Below are 17,220 nucleotides of genomic sequence, written 5' to 3' on the forward strand. Positions count from 1 at the left end.
CGACTCCTGGGTTCAAGCAACTCTCCTGCTTCAGCCTCCCGAGTAGTTAGGATTACAGGCACACGCCACCATGCCCGGCTAACTTTTTGCATTTTTAGTAGAGGTGGGGTTTAACCACGTTGCCCGGGTTGTTCTCGAACTCCTGAGCTCAGTTGATCCATCTACTTCGGCCTCCCAAAGTGCTGGGATTACAGGTGTGAGTCACCATGCCTAGCCTTTTTCTTTTTTTTTTTTTTTTGAGATAGGGTCTCACTCTGTTGCCCAGGCTGGAGTGCAGGGGCATGATCTTGGCTCACCGGAACCTCCTCCTTCTGGGTTCAAGCGATTCTTGTGCCTCAGCCACTCGAGTAGCTGGGACTACAGGCGCATGCCACCATGGCCCGACTAATTTTTGCTTTTTTTTTTTTTTTTAGTAGAGGTGGGGTTTCACCATATTGGCCAAGCTGGTCTCGAACTCCCGACCTCAGGTGATCTACCTGCCTCGGTCCCCCAAAGTTCTGGGATTATAGGAGTGAGCCTAAATTATTTTCAAAAGTAGTATACACTCACATTATTAAAAAGATTCAGAGTTCAAAAGAGTATTCCGTGAAGCTAGTCTTTCCCCTATTCCTGAATACCTTCTAAACACCAGGGCAGCCAGAACCCAGCCTGACCTTAGGGGCACCATGAGTCAGAGAAGCCCCCACAATTCTCTAGTGAAAGCTCCCTACACAGAACCTGCCGCAGTTCAGATTGGAGTCATCCCTTCTACCCACTTTCATTCCCACATTTTCTTGCCCCCTGGCTCTGGCCATGCAGTCCTTTAATCAACTCTTTCTTTAAAAGCAGAGGAAATTCCATCCCAACCAAAATGCCAGTGTTGTACAGTCAGTTATTAGTTCTTCCCTCTTCCAGAGCCAGCTGGGAAAGATAATTAGGAAATTAGTAGTCTTGGACCCTTTAACCCACACCTTACCCCCTCTAAGAGTTCTCAAATAAGGACCTTGACTCAGAGAAGGGAAGAGGTGAGGCCCAGAATTGTCATGAAAATAAACAGTGAGGCTCCTAGGTCCCCAGGCCTGGGGGTGGCTATAGAGCTATTCTGAGCTGTGAAAACACAGCAGTGCTCTACTAGCAAGTAAACAGCCGCCTGTCCCGCCAGCGCCTGTCTGCCTGGCAGTGCCTGATCTTTAGCCAGCAGGCCAGAGAGACAGGGAGAGCAGCAGGGAAGAGTCTAGCGTGCCTCTCTTCTTTAGGGTGGAAAGGAACAGCAGTGTTTATTTTTAACATTTCATTCACTCCAGTGGTTGTGAAGTGGAAAGAGAGGCTAGCACCAGGGTCATGTAAGTCCAGGTGTTCTCTCCACCTTGAATCCCAGAGAGCAGGATGCCTGTTGCTCCCTCCTCAATGCCTGGGGACTTCAGTGATCGCTTCGGCAGCACATATACTAAAATTGCAATGGTGCAGGGAAGATGAGCGTGGGCCCTACACAAGGATGACATGGAAATTCGTGAAGCATTCCATACAAAAAAAATTAAATTAAAAATAAATATGAAAAATAAAGCTTGGACCAGCCTGGGTTACATGGCAAAACCCCATCTCTACCAAAAAAAAAAAAAAAAAAAAAAAAAAAAAAGAAACCCACAAAAATTAAACCCACAAAAAAACACCCACAAAAATTACCTGGGTGTGGTGGTATGTGCCTGTAGTCCCAGCTACTTGAGAGGCTGAGGTGGGAGCACCACATGAGGCAGGAGGCAGAAGTTGCAATGAGCTGAGATCTCACCACTGCACTCCAGCCTGAGTGACAGAGTGAGACAAACAAACAAATAAAAATAAAGCCTGGGGGCCAGGCGTGGTGGCTCGCGCCTCTAATCCTAGCAGTTTGGGAGGCCGAGGAGGGGGGATCATGAGGTCAGGAGATGGAGACCATCCTGGCCAACATGGTGAAATCCTGTCTCTACTAAAAATACGAAAATTAGCTGGGAGTGGTGGCATGCACCTGTAGTCCCAGCTACTCGGGAGGCTGAGGCAGGAACCCAGGAGGTGGAGGTTGCAGCGAGCTGAGATCACACCACTGCACTCCAGCTTGGGGACAGAGAGAGACTCTGTCTCAAATAAATAAATAAATAGATGATAGATAGATAGATAGATAGATAGATAGATAGATAGATAGATAGATAGACAGACAGACAGACAGATAGATAGATAGAACCTGGGCACTTTGGGAGGCCGAGGCGGGCAGATCACGAGGTCAGGAGATTGAGACCATCCTGGCTAACACGGTGAAACCTCGTCTCTACTAAAAATATAAAAAATTAGCTGGGTGTGGTGGTGGGCGCCTGTAGTTGCAGCTACTTGGGAGGCTGAGGCAGGAGAATGGCATGAACCTGGGAGGCAGAGCTTGCAGTGAGACAAGATCGTGCCACTGCACTCCAGCCTGGGTGACAGAGCGAGATTCCATCTCAAAAAAAAAAAAAAAAGAAAGAAAGCTGGAGACTTCAGCCTCCTGTGCTCTCCTAGGAAGTCACCTGTGACCTCCTCATTGTCAAGTCAGCTGGTTGGCCTCTACTCATCTTTCTTCTTCCTTAATCATTTGGCCACATCTGATACTTGACTGTCAACCACCTTGAAACCCTGTGTTCAGTGTTGCTCTGACAAAGTCTCCTCTCCTTTCTCTTCTTCCTCCTTCCTCAGCATGATGTTGGATCTTGGTTGGACACCAACCGGATGTCCCATACAGTCCCCACATCCATAGGTTCCTTTCACACCTGTTCTTGCTCAGACTTTCCTGCTTTGTAAGTGAATCTCCTCCTCTCTGTCATCCTCTGGGCAGTGAGCCTGGTAACTTCAGAGCCAACCTTGACAGCTCTTCATGCCCCATTTGCAGTCACTCATCAGGATCTGTCCAGATACTTTGTACTCGTGCTGCCCCTGGCCAACCCCATTGCCTAGACGTCCCCTAGTCCCTTCATTACCTGTGATCACCTCTCCTCTTCTTGCTTCCCACCCCAAGCCATCCTATAGAATACAGGCCAAGGAGTCTTCTTACAATACGGTTCTTCTCACTTGTTACCTGAGAAATATTCAGTGGCTCCCCATTGCCTACAGAATGAAGTTCAAACACAAGCTCACCCACATTGGACACCAGCTTATCTTTCTAGTTTTATGCCCTGCCGTCCCCCTTGATGGCCACACACCAGATACATTAGATAAGTTTGGATTTCCCAAACTTGCCTTGGTTTTTCCAACTTTGCTTTTCCTCCACCTGGAATATCATTTTCCCCATCTCTGTATGACCAGATTCTAACTACACTTCAAGGTCAAGGAAATAAAGCCTCTCAACCCGTTGACCTCCACCCCTCATTAGCTGCAAAAGATCTGTCTGATTTGAACTCCTATGTTGGGGCACTTACTGCATTCAGACCTTGCATTATAATGGTTTTGCTTGCATCTTAACCTGCCATCCTGAGCCCTGAGTGCCAAGAAAGCATTCCTTCCAGCCTCCAGAACTGAGCTCTGCTTATATGTCTGGTGCCCAGTACAGCAGACTGTACACACGGCTGTGAAAATGCTCCCCTCCCTGACGTGTGCTCTTTTGCATTGTGACTTTGCCTCTCTTCCCATCAAGATATAAAGTTTATGTCTTCATCCTTTGAATCTGGGCTTGATCTTGTGACTTGCCTTGGCTAATGGGACATTAACAAATGTGATATAAGTAGGCCAGGTGTAGTGGCCCACACCCATAATCCCAGCACTTTGGGAGGCTGAGGTGGGTGGATCACTTGAGGTCAGGAGTTCGAAACCAGGCTGGCCAACATGGTGAAACCCCGTCTCTACTAAAAATATGAAAATTAGTCGGGCGCAGTGGCAGGGACCTGCAGTCCCAGCTACTCGAGAGGCTGAGGGAGGAGAATTGCTTGAACCTGGGAGATGGAGATTGCTGTAGGCTGAGATTGCACCATGGCACTCCAGCCTGGGTGACAGAAGTGAGACTGTCTCAGAAAAACAAACAAACAAATAACAAAAAACAAATGTGATCTAAGTAAAAGCTTGAAAAGCATTTGCTTGCTAGGGCTTACCCTCTTTGGGCTATGATTAGAACCCCAACTCACAAAGGGGAGAAGTCCAGGAAGCCTCCTGGAGACAGGTTGCTACAACATGCAGCCTGCCAGCCACCCCCAGTCACCAGAGCTGAGTGTGAGGTCTTAGACTACCCAGCCCTAGTCCACGTGGCTGATCCATGAAGCGATCCCAGGAGAATCTGGCAGAACTGCCCGACAGAGCCTGGGCCAGATTGCTGACCTACAGAATTGTGAGCAAGGTGTTGGTTTGCTGTTTTAAGCCACTACGTTTTCGAGTGGTTTCCTTTTTCTTTCCTTTTTTTTTTTTTTTTGAGATGGAGTCTCACTCTGTCGCCCGGGCTGGAGTGCAGTGGCGCGATCTCGGCTCACTGCAAGCTCCGCCTCCCGGGTTCACGCCATTCTCCCACCTCAGCCTCCCGAGTAGCTGGGACTACTGGTGCCCGCCACCTCGCCCAGCTAATTTTTTTGTATTTTTAGGTAGAGACAGGGTTTCACCGTGTTAGCCAGGATGGTCTTGATCTCCTGACCTCGTGATCAGCCTGTCTCGGCCTCCCAAAGTGCTGGGATTACAGGCTTGAGCCACCATGCCCGGCTCCTTATATATATATATTTTTTAGAGACAGTGTTTTGCTCTGCTGCCCAGGCCAGAGTGCAGTGGTGCAATCCGTCATAGCTCACTGCAGCCCTGAATTCCTGGGCTCAAGAGATCATCCTGCCTCAGCCTCCCAGGTAGCTAGGACTACAAGTGCTTGCTACCACACCTGGCTAACTTAACATTTTTTTGGTAGAAACAGGGTCTCGCTGTGGTGTCCAGGCTGGTCTTGAACTCCTGGGCTCAAGGGATCCTCCTGCATTGGCCTCCCAAAGTATGGCGATTACAGATGTGAGCCACCGTGATTTCCTTACACAGTCACAGAAACACCTTGTAGATGCTACTTAATAAAATATTAAATAATAGCTCACATTCACTGAGCATTTACTATAAGCCAGGGACTTGTTTTGAAAAATTACAGGCCGGGCGCGGTGGCTCAAGCCTGTAATCCCAGCACTTTGGGAGGCCGAGACGGGCGGATCACGAGGTCAGGAGATCGAGACCATCCTGGCTAACATGGTGAAACCCCGTCTCTACTAAAAATACAAAAAACTAGCCGGGCGACCTGGCGGGCGCCTGTAGTCCCAGCTACTCGGGAGGCTGAGGCAGGAGAATGGCGTGAACCCGGGAGGCGGAGCTTGCAGTGAGCTGAGATCCGGCCACTGCACTCCAGCCTGGGCGACAGAGCGAGACTCCGTCTCAAAAAAAAAAAAAAAAAAGAAAAATTACATGGATTTACTAATTTAATTTTCATAAAAATCCTGAGGTAGATTTTATTACTGTTCCCCTTTTACAAGTGAGGAAAGTGAAGTCCAGAGAAGTTAAATAACTTGTTCAAGGTCACATGTGTCACATGTGCTGGATCCAAACCCCAGGAACCTAGTTCCAGAAGCCACACTGTAAACCACTATACCACATTGCCTCTGCTTATGCAGATTGAGGAGAACATTATTGATTTGCAGCCCCCAAAACACCCCTCTCTACCCACATGTCAAATTCTATATTATTTAGTGGTCCAATTTCTAGTCCATGATTTTTTTTTTCTTTCTTTTTTTTTTTTTGAGACGGAGTCTCACTCGTCGCCCAGGCTGGAGTGCAGTGGCGTGATCTCAGCTCACTGCAAACTCTGCCTCCCAGGTTCAAGCCATTCTCCTGCCTCAGCATCCTGAGTACTGGGACTAAAGGCGCCCGCCACCACGCCCGGCTCATTTTTTGTGTTTTTAGTAGAGACGGGGTTTCACCATGTTAGCCAGGATGGTCCCTTTTTTTTTTGAGATGGCGTTTTTCTCTTGTTGCCCAGGCTGGAGTGCAATGGCGCGATCTTGGCTCACTGCAACCTCCACCTCTCGGGTTTAAACGATTCTGCTGTCTCAGCCTCCCGAGTAGCTGGGATGACAGGCATGTGCCACCATGCCTGGTTAATTTTTTGTGTGTGTTTTTAGCAGAGACGGGGTTTCACCGTGTTGTCCAGGCTGGTCTTGACCTCCTGACCTCAGGTGATCCACCCGCCTCGGCCTCCCAAAGTGCTGGGATTACAGGTATGATCCACCATGCCTGGCCTAGCCTATGCTTCTAATATTCTCACATCCTGCCCTCTCAGGTCTACCTCCAGGCTCTGGGCTACTCCTGGGCTGTTTCAGTGACAGCCCATTGTGGGGAATGGATTTATAGATCTGCCAGCAACCACCTGCCCAGAAACCCTTTGGCTCCATCTCCCGCTTCCTGCTACCTCTGCTGCGTTGCTGGTCCAGGCAGTGCAGGTCTCATCTGGAAAGCAAACGCCTGGGCTCAGCGCACCAGTGCTGCCCTTTAGCCCTGTGTCCTGGCTTGATCCGTGCAGCCAGGGTGATTTTTCACTTAGGATCTTTGGATGTCCTTAGATCTCTCTTCTGAAGTAGTCCAATGAGAAAATGGATATGATGTGGCTTTTAAAGGGAAAAAACGACTCATATATAATAATGTTTACTGTTTATTCAAATTTCAAAGATGTATTTAAGCATCCACACATGGGGATGACACCAAGCTGGGCACCAGGCCACCAAAGCCAGGTGCAGTGAGGGGAGTGAGGGGAGGACACACGTGGTCAAGGAACTAGAGTTCAGTGTGCGAACCTCCGTGGCAGAGTTCTGTCCAAAGTACTACGGGAGCAGAAAGAACAAAGTAAATAATATTCAGGGAAGGGTAGAGAGTGGGATTCGAGCTGGGTTTTAGAGGGTGAATAAGCTGTCACTAGATGAAGAAGGAAGAGGAAAGAGGAAGGAAGCAGAGGAAGGAAGGGAGGGAGGAGTCAGAACACCTGGGCAGAGGCTTAGTGGGTGGGAATGGGTTGTTCAAAGGAGGACGCACATCTGGGGTGTCTGGGGTGTAAGCATCAGGATGACTGCAGTGCAGGGCCTGAACCCAGGTATGTGAATGACCTAATATTCCCTGCAGAGAGTGAGAAGCTCTGCAGAGGGATATTGGCCAGGGAAAAACTATAGGAGGGGGCCAGCCACAGTGACTCACACCTATAATCCCAGTGCTTTGGGAGGCCAAGGCAGGAAGATCCATTGAGCTCAAGGTTCAAGACCAGCCTGGGCAACATAAGGAGACTCTGTCTACACAAAATATTTAAAAATTAGCTGGGTATGGTGGTGCACACTTGTAATCTCAGTGACTCAGGAGGCTGAGGCAGGAGGATTGCTTGGGCCTGGGAGGTCGAGACTGCAGTGAGCTGTGATCACACCACTGCACTCCAGCCTGAGTGACAGAGTGAGACCATGTCTCAAAAAAAAAAAAAAAAAAAAAAGAAAAAAAAAAAGAAAAAAAAATTAGCCAGTGGTGGTGGCATGCGCCTACAGTCCCAGCTACTCAGGAGGCTAAGTTGGGAGGATCACTTGATCCCAGGAGGTTTAGGCTGCAGTGAGCCAAGATTGAGCCACTGTACTGCAGCCTGGGTGACAAAGACCTGGTCTCAGAAAACAAACAGGCCGGGCACAGTGGTTCGTGCCTGTAATCCCAGCACTTTGGGAGGCCGAGGCGGGTAGATTACCTGAGGTCAGGAGCTCGAGACCAGCCTGGACAACATGGTGAAACCCTATCTCTATTAAAAATACAAAAATTAGCTGGGCATGGTGGCGGGCGCCTGTAATCCCAGCTACTCAATAAGCTGAGGCAGGAGAATCGCTTCAACCTGGGAGGCGGAGGTTGCTATGGGCCAAGATCGCGTCACTGCATTCCAGCCTGGGTGACAGAGCGAGACTCCATCTCAAAAAAATAAAGTAAAATAAAATAAAATAAAGATAAAGAAAAAACAATACAAAAAGCCAAAACTGTATGAGAGGAGGGAAGGAGGCGAGGAATTTGCTGACATGGAGTCTCTGCTCTGAAAGTTAAACATAAAGTCCGTGGCTAGGCTGGTTGCATCAGACGAGGCTGGTTGACATCTCCCAGGATACCTCAAGATGGTTTCTTGGTGAATTCACTCCAGTCCAAGGGATAAGCCTGAATCAGAAACCAGATTCCTCAGCTCACCAACGGGAATTGTCTTTCAGGGAAGGTCTATATTTACCAAAATTACACCTGAAGGTCAATCTGTTGATTTACTGTAACTGTCAAAGCAAAAGTAATTCTTATTAGAATGTCAATTAGTTCATTTACAAAAAGAGATGAAAGTGATGTGCCCGTTTTCTTCCCATCACCATGATGTGGTGGGAAGCTGGCCTGTCGAGCTGGGCATCAGAACCAGCAGTTGGTCACAAGATAGCTTCAATAGGGCCTGGTGCCTCCATGTGCATGGCTAAAGTGCCTCTAGGATGGGATGTGTCCTGGCCCTGGCCAGGTCCTCTGCTCTAGATGTGGCTGATTGTCACTGTCAGGGCAGGCTCTGTGATGCTCCCTTTCTGAGGGAGACAAGGTCTTCTCACTCTGTCACCCAGGCTGGAGTGCAGTGGCATGATCTTGGCTAACTGCAGCCTCTGCCTGCCAGGCTCAAATGATCCTCCTACCTCAGCCTTCCTAGTAACTGGGACCACAGGTGCATGTCACCATCCTGGCTAATGTTTTTTTTTTTTTTTTTTTTTGTATTTTTGTAGAGACAGGGTTTTGCCATGTTGCCAGGCTGGTCTCGAACTCCTAGACTCAAGTGATCTGCCTGCCTCAGCCTCCCAAAGTGCTGGAATTATAGGTGTGAGCCACTGTGCCCAGCCCCTTTCTGCACCTTCTAATGGACACATTCTTTATGTCTTAGACTCTCTAGTCAGCTTCCTCTTGGGAGGCTTGAAACTGAACTACCGTCTCCAGAGTTCTCCCAATCTTGGCTATAGAGTAGAATCACCTGGGGAAATGTAAAAACCAGTCATGTCTGCGCTTTGCCCCCAGAGGCTCTGATCATATTAGGCTGAGGCGCAGTCCGGGTATGTTGAGTTTTACAAGCTTCCCAGGTGATTTCAATGTGTAGTCAAGGTTGAGCACCTTTGTGAAAAGCAGCTGTGCGTATTTCTGCCCTTGTCGTTTGAGTGTTGACTTTGCTGTGAGAGGGTCACTGAATATGGATCTGGTACCAAAGGTTTCTCAAGCATCACCTTGTTTCATTCCTTCTTTTTTCTTACAATATTCAGACTAGTCTGATACCTTATTTAATTCTTCAAACAGGCCTTCCAGGCAGTGAAAAAGAGCCATGGCCCAGGGAAGGCCATGAGGTATAATTCTGCAAAGATCTGAATTCATTCCCAGCCCCACCTTTTACCAGCCAGGTGACTGTGGACATGTTTCCTAATCTCTCTGAATTATAGTTTCTGCATCTGTGAAATGAGTATAATTAACATCTGCCTTTCAAGGTTGTTATGAGGATTAAGTGAAGCAAAGATGGAAATCATCTGGCCCAGAGTAGTCTGTCCTGTACCGGCTTTTCCTTCTCAATAGGAGAATTGGGAGTGACAGACGTCACATTCCTTGGAGGTCCTCAAGAAAGGGAAAGTTCCCCATCGTATTCTGACCCAGAGATGTAAAGTTAAGAGGCATAAGGGGCCGGGCACTGTGGCTCATGCCTGTATTCCTAGCACTTTGGGAGACCAAGGTAGATGGAATGCCTGAGCTCAGGAGTTCGAGACCAGCCTGGGCAACATGGCGAAACTCTGTCTCTACTAAAAATACAAAAATTAGCTGGGTTGGTGGTGTATGCCTGTAGTCCCGGCCACTTGGGAGGCTGAGGCTCGACAATCACTTGAGCCTGGGAAGCAGAGATTGCAGTGAGCCGAGATTGTGGCACTGTACTCCAGCCTAGGCGACAGAGCAAGACTCTGCCTCAAAAAAAAAAAAAAAAAAAAAAATGTATATGAGACATGCAGCAGGGAGGTATTTGAGACCTGGGCCCTACTGAGAATGCTACAACCTCTTTCCCTTCATATGATGAGGTACCTGTAGCTATGAGGTCTCTGTAGGTGGGGTCAGATAGTCTGAGTGAAGAAGCAGCAGCCTCTGCGAGGGAGATAAGGGGCAGATAGAGGGCCTGGGGCCAGCTCCCACTTCCAAGAACCATCAGGGAGGTTTTCTTGTTCCAGCAGCGTCTCCCCTGGGCCAAGCCAGTCAGTGGGTCATGTCTGTCTTGTCTGGGACCTGCTGTCTCCCCGGCTTTGTGTGTGTGTGTGTGTGAGATGGAATTTCACTCTTGTTGCCCGGGCTGGAGTGCAATGGTGCAATCTTGGCTCACTGCATCCTCTGCCTCCTGATTTCAAGCAATTCTCCTGCCTCAGCCTCCCACGTAGCTGGGATTACAGGCGCCCACCACCATGCCCGGCTAATTTTTTTGTATTGTTAGTAGAGACAGGGTTTCATCATGTTGGCCAGGCTGGTCTCAAACTCCTGAGCTCAGGTGATCCACCCACGTCAACCTCCCAAAGTGCTGGGATTACAGGTGTGAGCCACCGCGCCCGGCCCCTAGTGGACAAATTCTACCACTGATGTCAAAGAAAATTAAACTGCAGCCTCAGCACTGCTGCAGGCAGCCCCGAATGTTTCCTCTTGAGCCTCCAGAGTGCATCTGCCCCAGACACTCTTTTGCCATCTGTCCAAGGAAGGCAAGAGGGCGATGGGGACACTTTTCTAGGCCAGAATATGGGGAGAGCCCATCTGGACCTCAAAGTCTTATGTCTTTGTTTTTTTTTTTTGAGACAAGGCCTCACTCTGTCACCCAGGCTGGGGTGCAGTGGTACAGTAATAGCTCACTGCAGCCTCGAATTCCTGGGCTCGTCACTTGATCCTCCTACCTCAAGCTTCCCAAGTAGCTAGAACTATAAGCATGTGCCACCATGGTTGGCTAATTTTAAAAATTTTTTGTAGAGACAGAATCTCACTCTGTTGCTCAGGCTGACCTTGCACTCCTGGCCTCAAGCGATCCTCCTGCCCCAGCCTCCCAAAGTGTTGGGATTACAGGCATGAGTCACCCTGCCTGGCCAGGACCCCAGTGTCTTCACATAGTTCCTTTGATGCATAACACGTAGGCTGTGGATGGACTTTCCAGTGTCAGAGAAATCTACCAAGGCCTAAAAAGCTTTTGAGTGATTTAAATACATTATCATTTTCCAGATGAAGAAATGGGTTCAGATACTTACTCATGGCCACAGAAACCGTAAGGATGAACCCAGATGACTCCCTGAGTTCCTTTTAGCTCTGAGCCGGTGAGTTGGCCATGTAAAAGCCATTATCCAAAGCCAAGATCCAATTGGGTCATTCTTCCACTTGATAGCAAATTGGAACCAACCCAATTGCCCAACAGGGAATGATTTGTTTACTATCGACTTGATAGAATACCTCTTATCCTTTAAAAACCATCCATTTAGCCAGGAGCAGTGGCTCATGCCTGTAATCCCAGCACTTTGAGAGGCTTAGGCGGGTGGATTACCCGAGGTCAGGAGGTCAAGACCAGCCTGGCCAACTTGATGAAACCATATCTCTACTAAAAATACAGAAATTAGCTGGGCATGATGGCGGGTGCCTGTAATCCCAGCTACTCAGGGAGGCTGAGGCAGGAGAATCGCTTGAACCCAGGAGGCGGGGTTTCCAGTGAGCCAAGATCACGCCACTGCACTCCAGCCTGGGCAACAGAGCGAGACTTCATCTCAAATTTTAAAAAATCCATTTGAGTATTACATGACAACCTATAAAGATGCTTATGACTAATATTAAATGGAAAAAGTAGAATACAAAAGGGTATTTAGATTGTACTTACCTAACTAGGTAAACACATGAGTGCATAGAGACAAGAACTGCAGTTTCACTTAGATGAATGACAACGGGATGTTGGAGGGAGATTTGGGTGTTTTTAAATTATTGTCACATTGTTTTTCATGCAGCTTAAAGGTCTGGATCATCGCTGCTTACAGATAAAGTACACACTGCCTTGCATGGCCTCTAAGGCTCTGCTCACCCCAACCCCAATCAGCCTTTGCCATTCTGCCACCCTGACCCCATGCTCCAGCCATTGGGACATTCACAGAACCACGAGCCTTCATGCCTCTGTCACTGCCAGAACACTGTGTTCCACAGTCCACTACTTGACTAAATTCAACTCGTTCACCACTTCAAATGTCACTCCCTGACTCCCAGTGAAAAAGATACAGAAGAAACTCACCGTATTACTTGACTTCAGGGAGGGACTAGAATCAGATGTGGGATGGAGACACAAACTCTTTTCTGAAATACAATTTTATTGGGCTATAAGTCACATACTGTATCATTCGCCCATTTAAAGTACATAATTCAGGCCAGGCGCAGTGGCTCATGACTGTAATCGCTGAACTTTGGGAGGTCGAGGCGTGTGGATCACCAGGTAACGAGATCGAGAACATCCTGGCTAACACGGTGAAACCCCATCTCTACTCAAAATTCAAAAAATTAGCCAGGCGTGGTGGCGGACGCCTGTAGTCCCAGCTACTCAGGAGGCTGAGGCAGGAGAATGGCGTGAACCCAGGAGGCAGAGCTTGCAGTGAGCCGAGATCGCGCCACTGCACTCCAGCCTGGGTGACAGAGCAAGACTCTGTCTCAAAATAAATAAATAAATAAATAAATAAATAAATAAATAAAGTATATAATTCAATGGTTTCCATGGTTTTTGGTACATTCACAGAATTGTGCAACCATCACCAGACACAAGTTCTTTTGTGCCTTTAGGATTTTGAACATATGAATGTATTACTAATTGAAATAAATAAATTAATCCAATTAAACACACGTAACTATCACCTTTTCTCTGAAGTTCTCCCAGACTCCCACATGCTATGCTCCGCTAGTCTGTCATAGCTCTTTTTTTTTTTTTTTAAGACAGAGTTTCACTCTTGTTGCCCAGGCTGGAGTGCAATGGCACGATCTTGGCTCGTCACAACCTCCGACTCCTGGATTCAAGTGATTCTCTTGCCTCAGCCTCCCAAGTAGCTGGGATTACAGGCATGCACCACCACGCCCAGCTAATTTTGTATTTTTAGTAGAGATGGGGTTTCTCCACGTTGGTCAGGCTGGTCTTGAACTCCTGACCTCAGGTGATCTTCTCACCTCGGCATCCCAAAGTGTTGGGATTACAGGTGTGAGCCACTGCACCCAGCTCATAGCTCTTATCTAAGTATTTTTGTTTATTTTTTGTTTGTTTGTTTTTAGAGTCTCGCTCTGCCGCCCAGGCTGGAGTGCAGTGGTGTGATCTCGGCTCACTGCAACCTCTGCCTCCCAGGTTCAAGTGATTCTCCTGCCTCACCCTCCAAGTAGCTGAGACTACAGGCACGTGTCACCAATCCTGGATAATTTTTGTATTTTTAGTAGAGACAGAGTTTCACCATGTTGGCCAGGCTGGTCTCAAACTCCTGACCTCATGTGATCCACCAGCCTCAGCCTCCCAAAGCACTGAAATTATAGGCGTGAGCCAGTGCGCCCGGCTAGTGTTTTTGTTTATAAAAAGACCTCTCTGCAGCCCAGACTCTGAGCTCTTTAAAGGCAAGAGCTTTTATGAAGAGAGTCATTTTTCTGTACCAATGCAGGTCTGGCATTCAGGAAGAGTCCCAGAAACGTCCGATGAGTGAATGAAGTTTCCTTTGCATCGTGTAGAGGGGGCTTGGTAGGAGAGGCCAGAGGATGATCCAGCCCTCCTCACTTTCATCTTCATCTCCACTCCAACTCCACTTTCCCCCTTCCTCATCTTGTTCCTTATCCTGTCCCCTCCCCATCACCAACCTCCCCACTATTCCCTCTCCACCCCTCTCTCACTTCCATCCTACTCCATCCCCACCCCTACTCTGTTCTCCAAATCCATTGCCATTTTGACCTCCATCCATCTTTATTTCTTGAATAGACCCAGTTTTCTGAAATGCAAAGACATATTGCTGGCCTCTTAGAAATAGCAGTGGGAGCTCTGTGGGCTCAGAGACAGCCTCTTCCTCTGAGTGTTCCTCCCTCCACCATGACATCACTATGAAGGCAATTTTATTTACCACAACAAATACTACTATAGAATTAACAGGGGCCCGACACATGGCAGGGGCTGGAAAATACTTGCTGAATGAGTAAAGGACTTGTGAGTCTCTGGGGCAGCTGAATGAGACTGTTTCCATTGCAGGACCCAGGTGGTGAGGAGAAATGCCAGAGAAGCTGCAGACCCCCTGGCCAAAGAGCCTGAGTGGAGCAGAGGTGGCCCACTGTCAGCCACAGGTCAAGTGTCAGGGTGGGGACAGGGCAGGCTCCACCAGGAGGCAGGGCCAGACCACAGGGCAAGGTGGAGATGAGTCTGTGGCATCCCTAGGAAGCTCACCAGACTCGCCCCAGAGCTTCTGACCCTTTGGATCTCTCTGGGCTGCATTATTCAGGGTCATGTTGCTTCTTTCTTGAAGGTGGAAGGAAATGTTCCCATCAGAGCCTTCCAACAGGCCATCTCGGGGACTTCTCCTGAGAGCTCCTTGTGCACATACCCCTTCAGGGTGGCTTGGGTTGTGCCCTCAGACCCCAGTGAGGGGCCGTATCTCATCCTCCTTGGTCAGCAGGTGAGCCACAGCAGCAGGCCCCCCACAGACCTCAGCCTTGGGCCACAGGTACCTTCTCCCAATTTCTGCATCTGGAGAAGCAACCTGCGGAGCAGCCAAGAGTGGCAGACCTGGCTCCCTGCAGCATTCATTTTCGGGGCAAGACAGAGCATTTCCACTATTATGACTCCCTTTTTATGTTTGTTTGTTTTTTTTTTTTTTTTTTTTTTTTTTTTTTAGGCGTGGTCTCACTCTGTTGCCCAGGCTGGAGTGCAGTGGTGCAATCATGGCTCACAGCAGCCTCGACCTTCTGGGGTCAAGTGATCCTCCCAATTCAGACTCCAAATTTCTTTAAAGAAAAAAAATGCAAGAAAAGCAAAACAAGATATTTGTCTGGGCTGAGAGGGTAAAGAGAAGCTCAGTCTTTGAGCTGAGACACAAAATGGAAAGAAGAGGCAGCAGCAGCAGCAGCAGTAGCAGTTCTGCCTTTCCAAATCTTCCCCATCTAAGTGCTTTCAAGATACGCTGAAAGTCACGAATTGAAGTGTGGTTCCCACGGCTTTGGTCCTTGTATGAAGGTCCCTTTGCCAGAACTTACTTCCTTTCCAGCCCACATGGTTGACCTGGGGGTCCAGGCAGTTCTCAAGGGAACCATAGGATTCCATGTGATGTGAGATCCCAGTTTATGATCTCTCTTCTGGTCACAAGCTGAATTGGACCCATATCTGCACCCTGAACTTCCCTCTTGCCAGATCCTGCCTAGTCAGTGCCCTCCCCTCGGGCTGGGTGGGCAGCCTGGGCTTCCTGCTGAGACGGGACCCCCTTCTCCTCTCGATCTCACTCCCAGAAAAGATACTGATGGAGTAGAGGTGTGGATGCCACATACCGCGGAAGTTTCTCTTGCCTTGACACACCTGAGAAAGCTTGGTGTTTGAGCCCTACCTCCTCCCCACTTTACTCCCACCCCCAAATCCCCTCCTGGAAATAGTCCCGGTTCTTATTTATGCCTATCCAAAGTCCAAAGTCCACAGCCCATGAGGGACAGCCCTGGTCAGGCTGGTCTTGAATTCCCAACCTCGTGATCTGCCCACTTCGGCCTCCCAAAGTGCTGGGATTACAGGTGTGAGCCACTGTATCCGGCCACTCCTGAGGCTTTTTAGTGCCTACCCTCAGTGACATTCTGGTCACCTACACTGGCTGCTGCAGAGTAACAGAGGCTACTGTCACCAGGGCCCTGGGACCAGATGACCCTTCACCTTTTTCATCCTTCCACCCACAAACCCCTGGGGCTGCTGCTGACACTTGACCATCCTTCCCCCTCACAAATGCATACTCCGCATGGCCTGTGTAAATGGCAGGAACTCGTAACAGGATTATTTGTCAGTGTAGGCAGATGACAAGATGACAGGAGGAACATTTTTTTTTTTTTTTTTTTTTTTTTGAGACGGAGTCTTGCTCTGCCGCCCAGGCTGGAGTGCAGTGGCCGTCTCTCAGCTCACTGCAAGCTCCGCCTCTCGGGTTCAAGCCATTCGACAGGAGGAACATTTTTTGATGACAATGAAAGGCAAAGAGACAAGATGAAGAAAACTGTTCAGAGACATAGGCCCCCACAAGGAGATAACCAAGCACTGTCCTTCTTCAAACAAGACCGTCCCTGGCAGATCCAAGGCTAACCCAGCCCAGGGGCAGAGGAGGACACCAGAAGTAAGGAATGGAGGAAGGAACTACAAGATCTGAGGCAGCAGGGACGCTCCCACGGGACCTCCGCTAGAAACAGCAGGGAACAGACCAGGCACAGTGGCTCACACCTGTAATCCCAGCACTTTGGGAGGCCGAGGCCGGAGGATCACTTGAGATCAGGAGTTTGAGACCAGCCTGGCCAAATGGTGAAACCCTGTCTGTACCAAAAAATACAAAAATTAGCCTAGCATGGTGGCACATACCTGTAGTCCTAGCTACTGGGGAGGCTGAGGCTGGAGAATCGCTTGAACCCGGGAGGTTGAAGTTGCAGTGAGCCGAGATCATGCCACTGAACTTCAGCCTGGGCGACAGAGAGAGACTCCATCTCAAACAAAAACCAAAAAACAAAAACCAGTAGGGAATAGAAGCTGAAGTAACAGGAAGACCGAGAGGAGGAGGACTTTGTCAGCATGAGAGGGATCAGACAGAGAGAAGGACCTGCTGTCCAAGGCCCAAAACTGAGATGCACTTCTACTGGAAAAACTGCTCTGGGGCTTTGGGAGAACAGTCTGGTCTCTAGAGGCTCTCTACTCACCTTTAAGACCCAGGGCAGGCCAGGCATGGTGGCTCACGCCTGTAATCCCAGCAGTTTGGGAGGCCGAGGAGGGTGGATGACCTGAGGTCAGGAGTTCAAGACCAGCCTGGCCAACATGGAGAAACCCCATCTCTCCTAAAAATACAAAAAAATTAGCCAAGCGTGGTGGCGGGCACCTGTAATCCCAGCTACTTGGGAGGTTGAGGCAGGAGAATCACCTGAACCCAGGAGGCAGAGGTTGCAGTGAGCTGAGATTGTGCCATTCACTCCAGCCTGGGCGACAAGAGTGAGAATCTATCTTAAAAAAAAAAA

The 17,220-nt window shown here is 48.9% G+C and overlaps 1 non-coding gene across 1 annotated transcript; it reads left to right on the top strand.

Annotated features, from left to right (window-relative positions):
- Positions 1-1,402: 1,402 nt before the first annotated feature.
- LOC115894990 lies at positions 1,403-1,509 on the top strand. Its single transcript, XR_004055204.1, has one exon. It is a non-coding gene; the product is annotated as a U6 spliceosomal RNA (small nuclear RNA).
- The last annotated feature ends 15,711 nt before the right edge of the window (positions 1,510-17,220 follow it).

The sequence above is a fragment of the Rhinopithecus roxellana genome, chromosome 19 (genome assembly GCF_007565055.1).
Source record: "Rhinopithecus roxellana isolate Shanxi Qingling chromosome 19, ASM756505v1, whole genome shotgun sequence".
NCBI lineage: Eukaryota > Metazoa > Chordata > Mammalia > Primates > Cercopithecidae > Rhinopithecus > Rhinopithecus roxellana.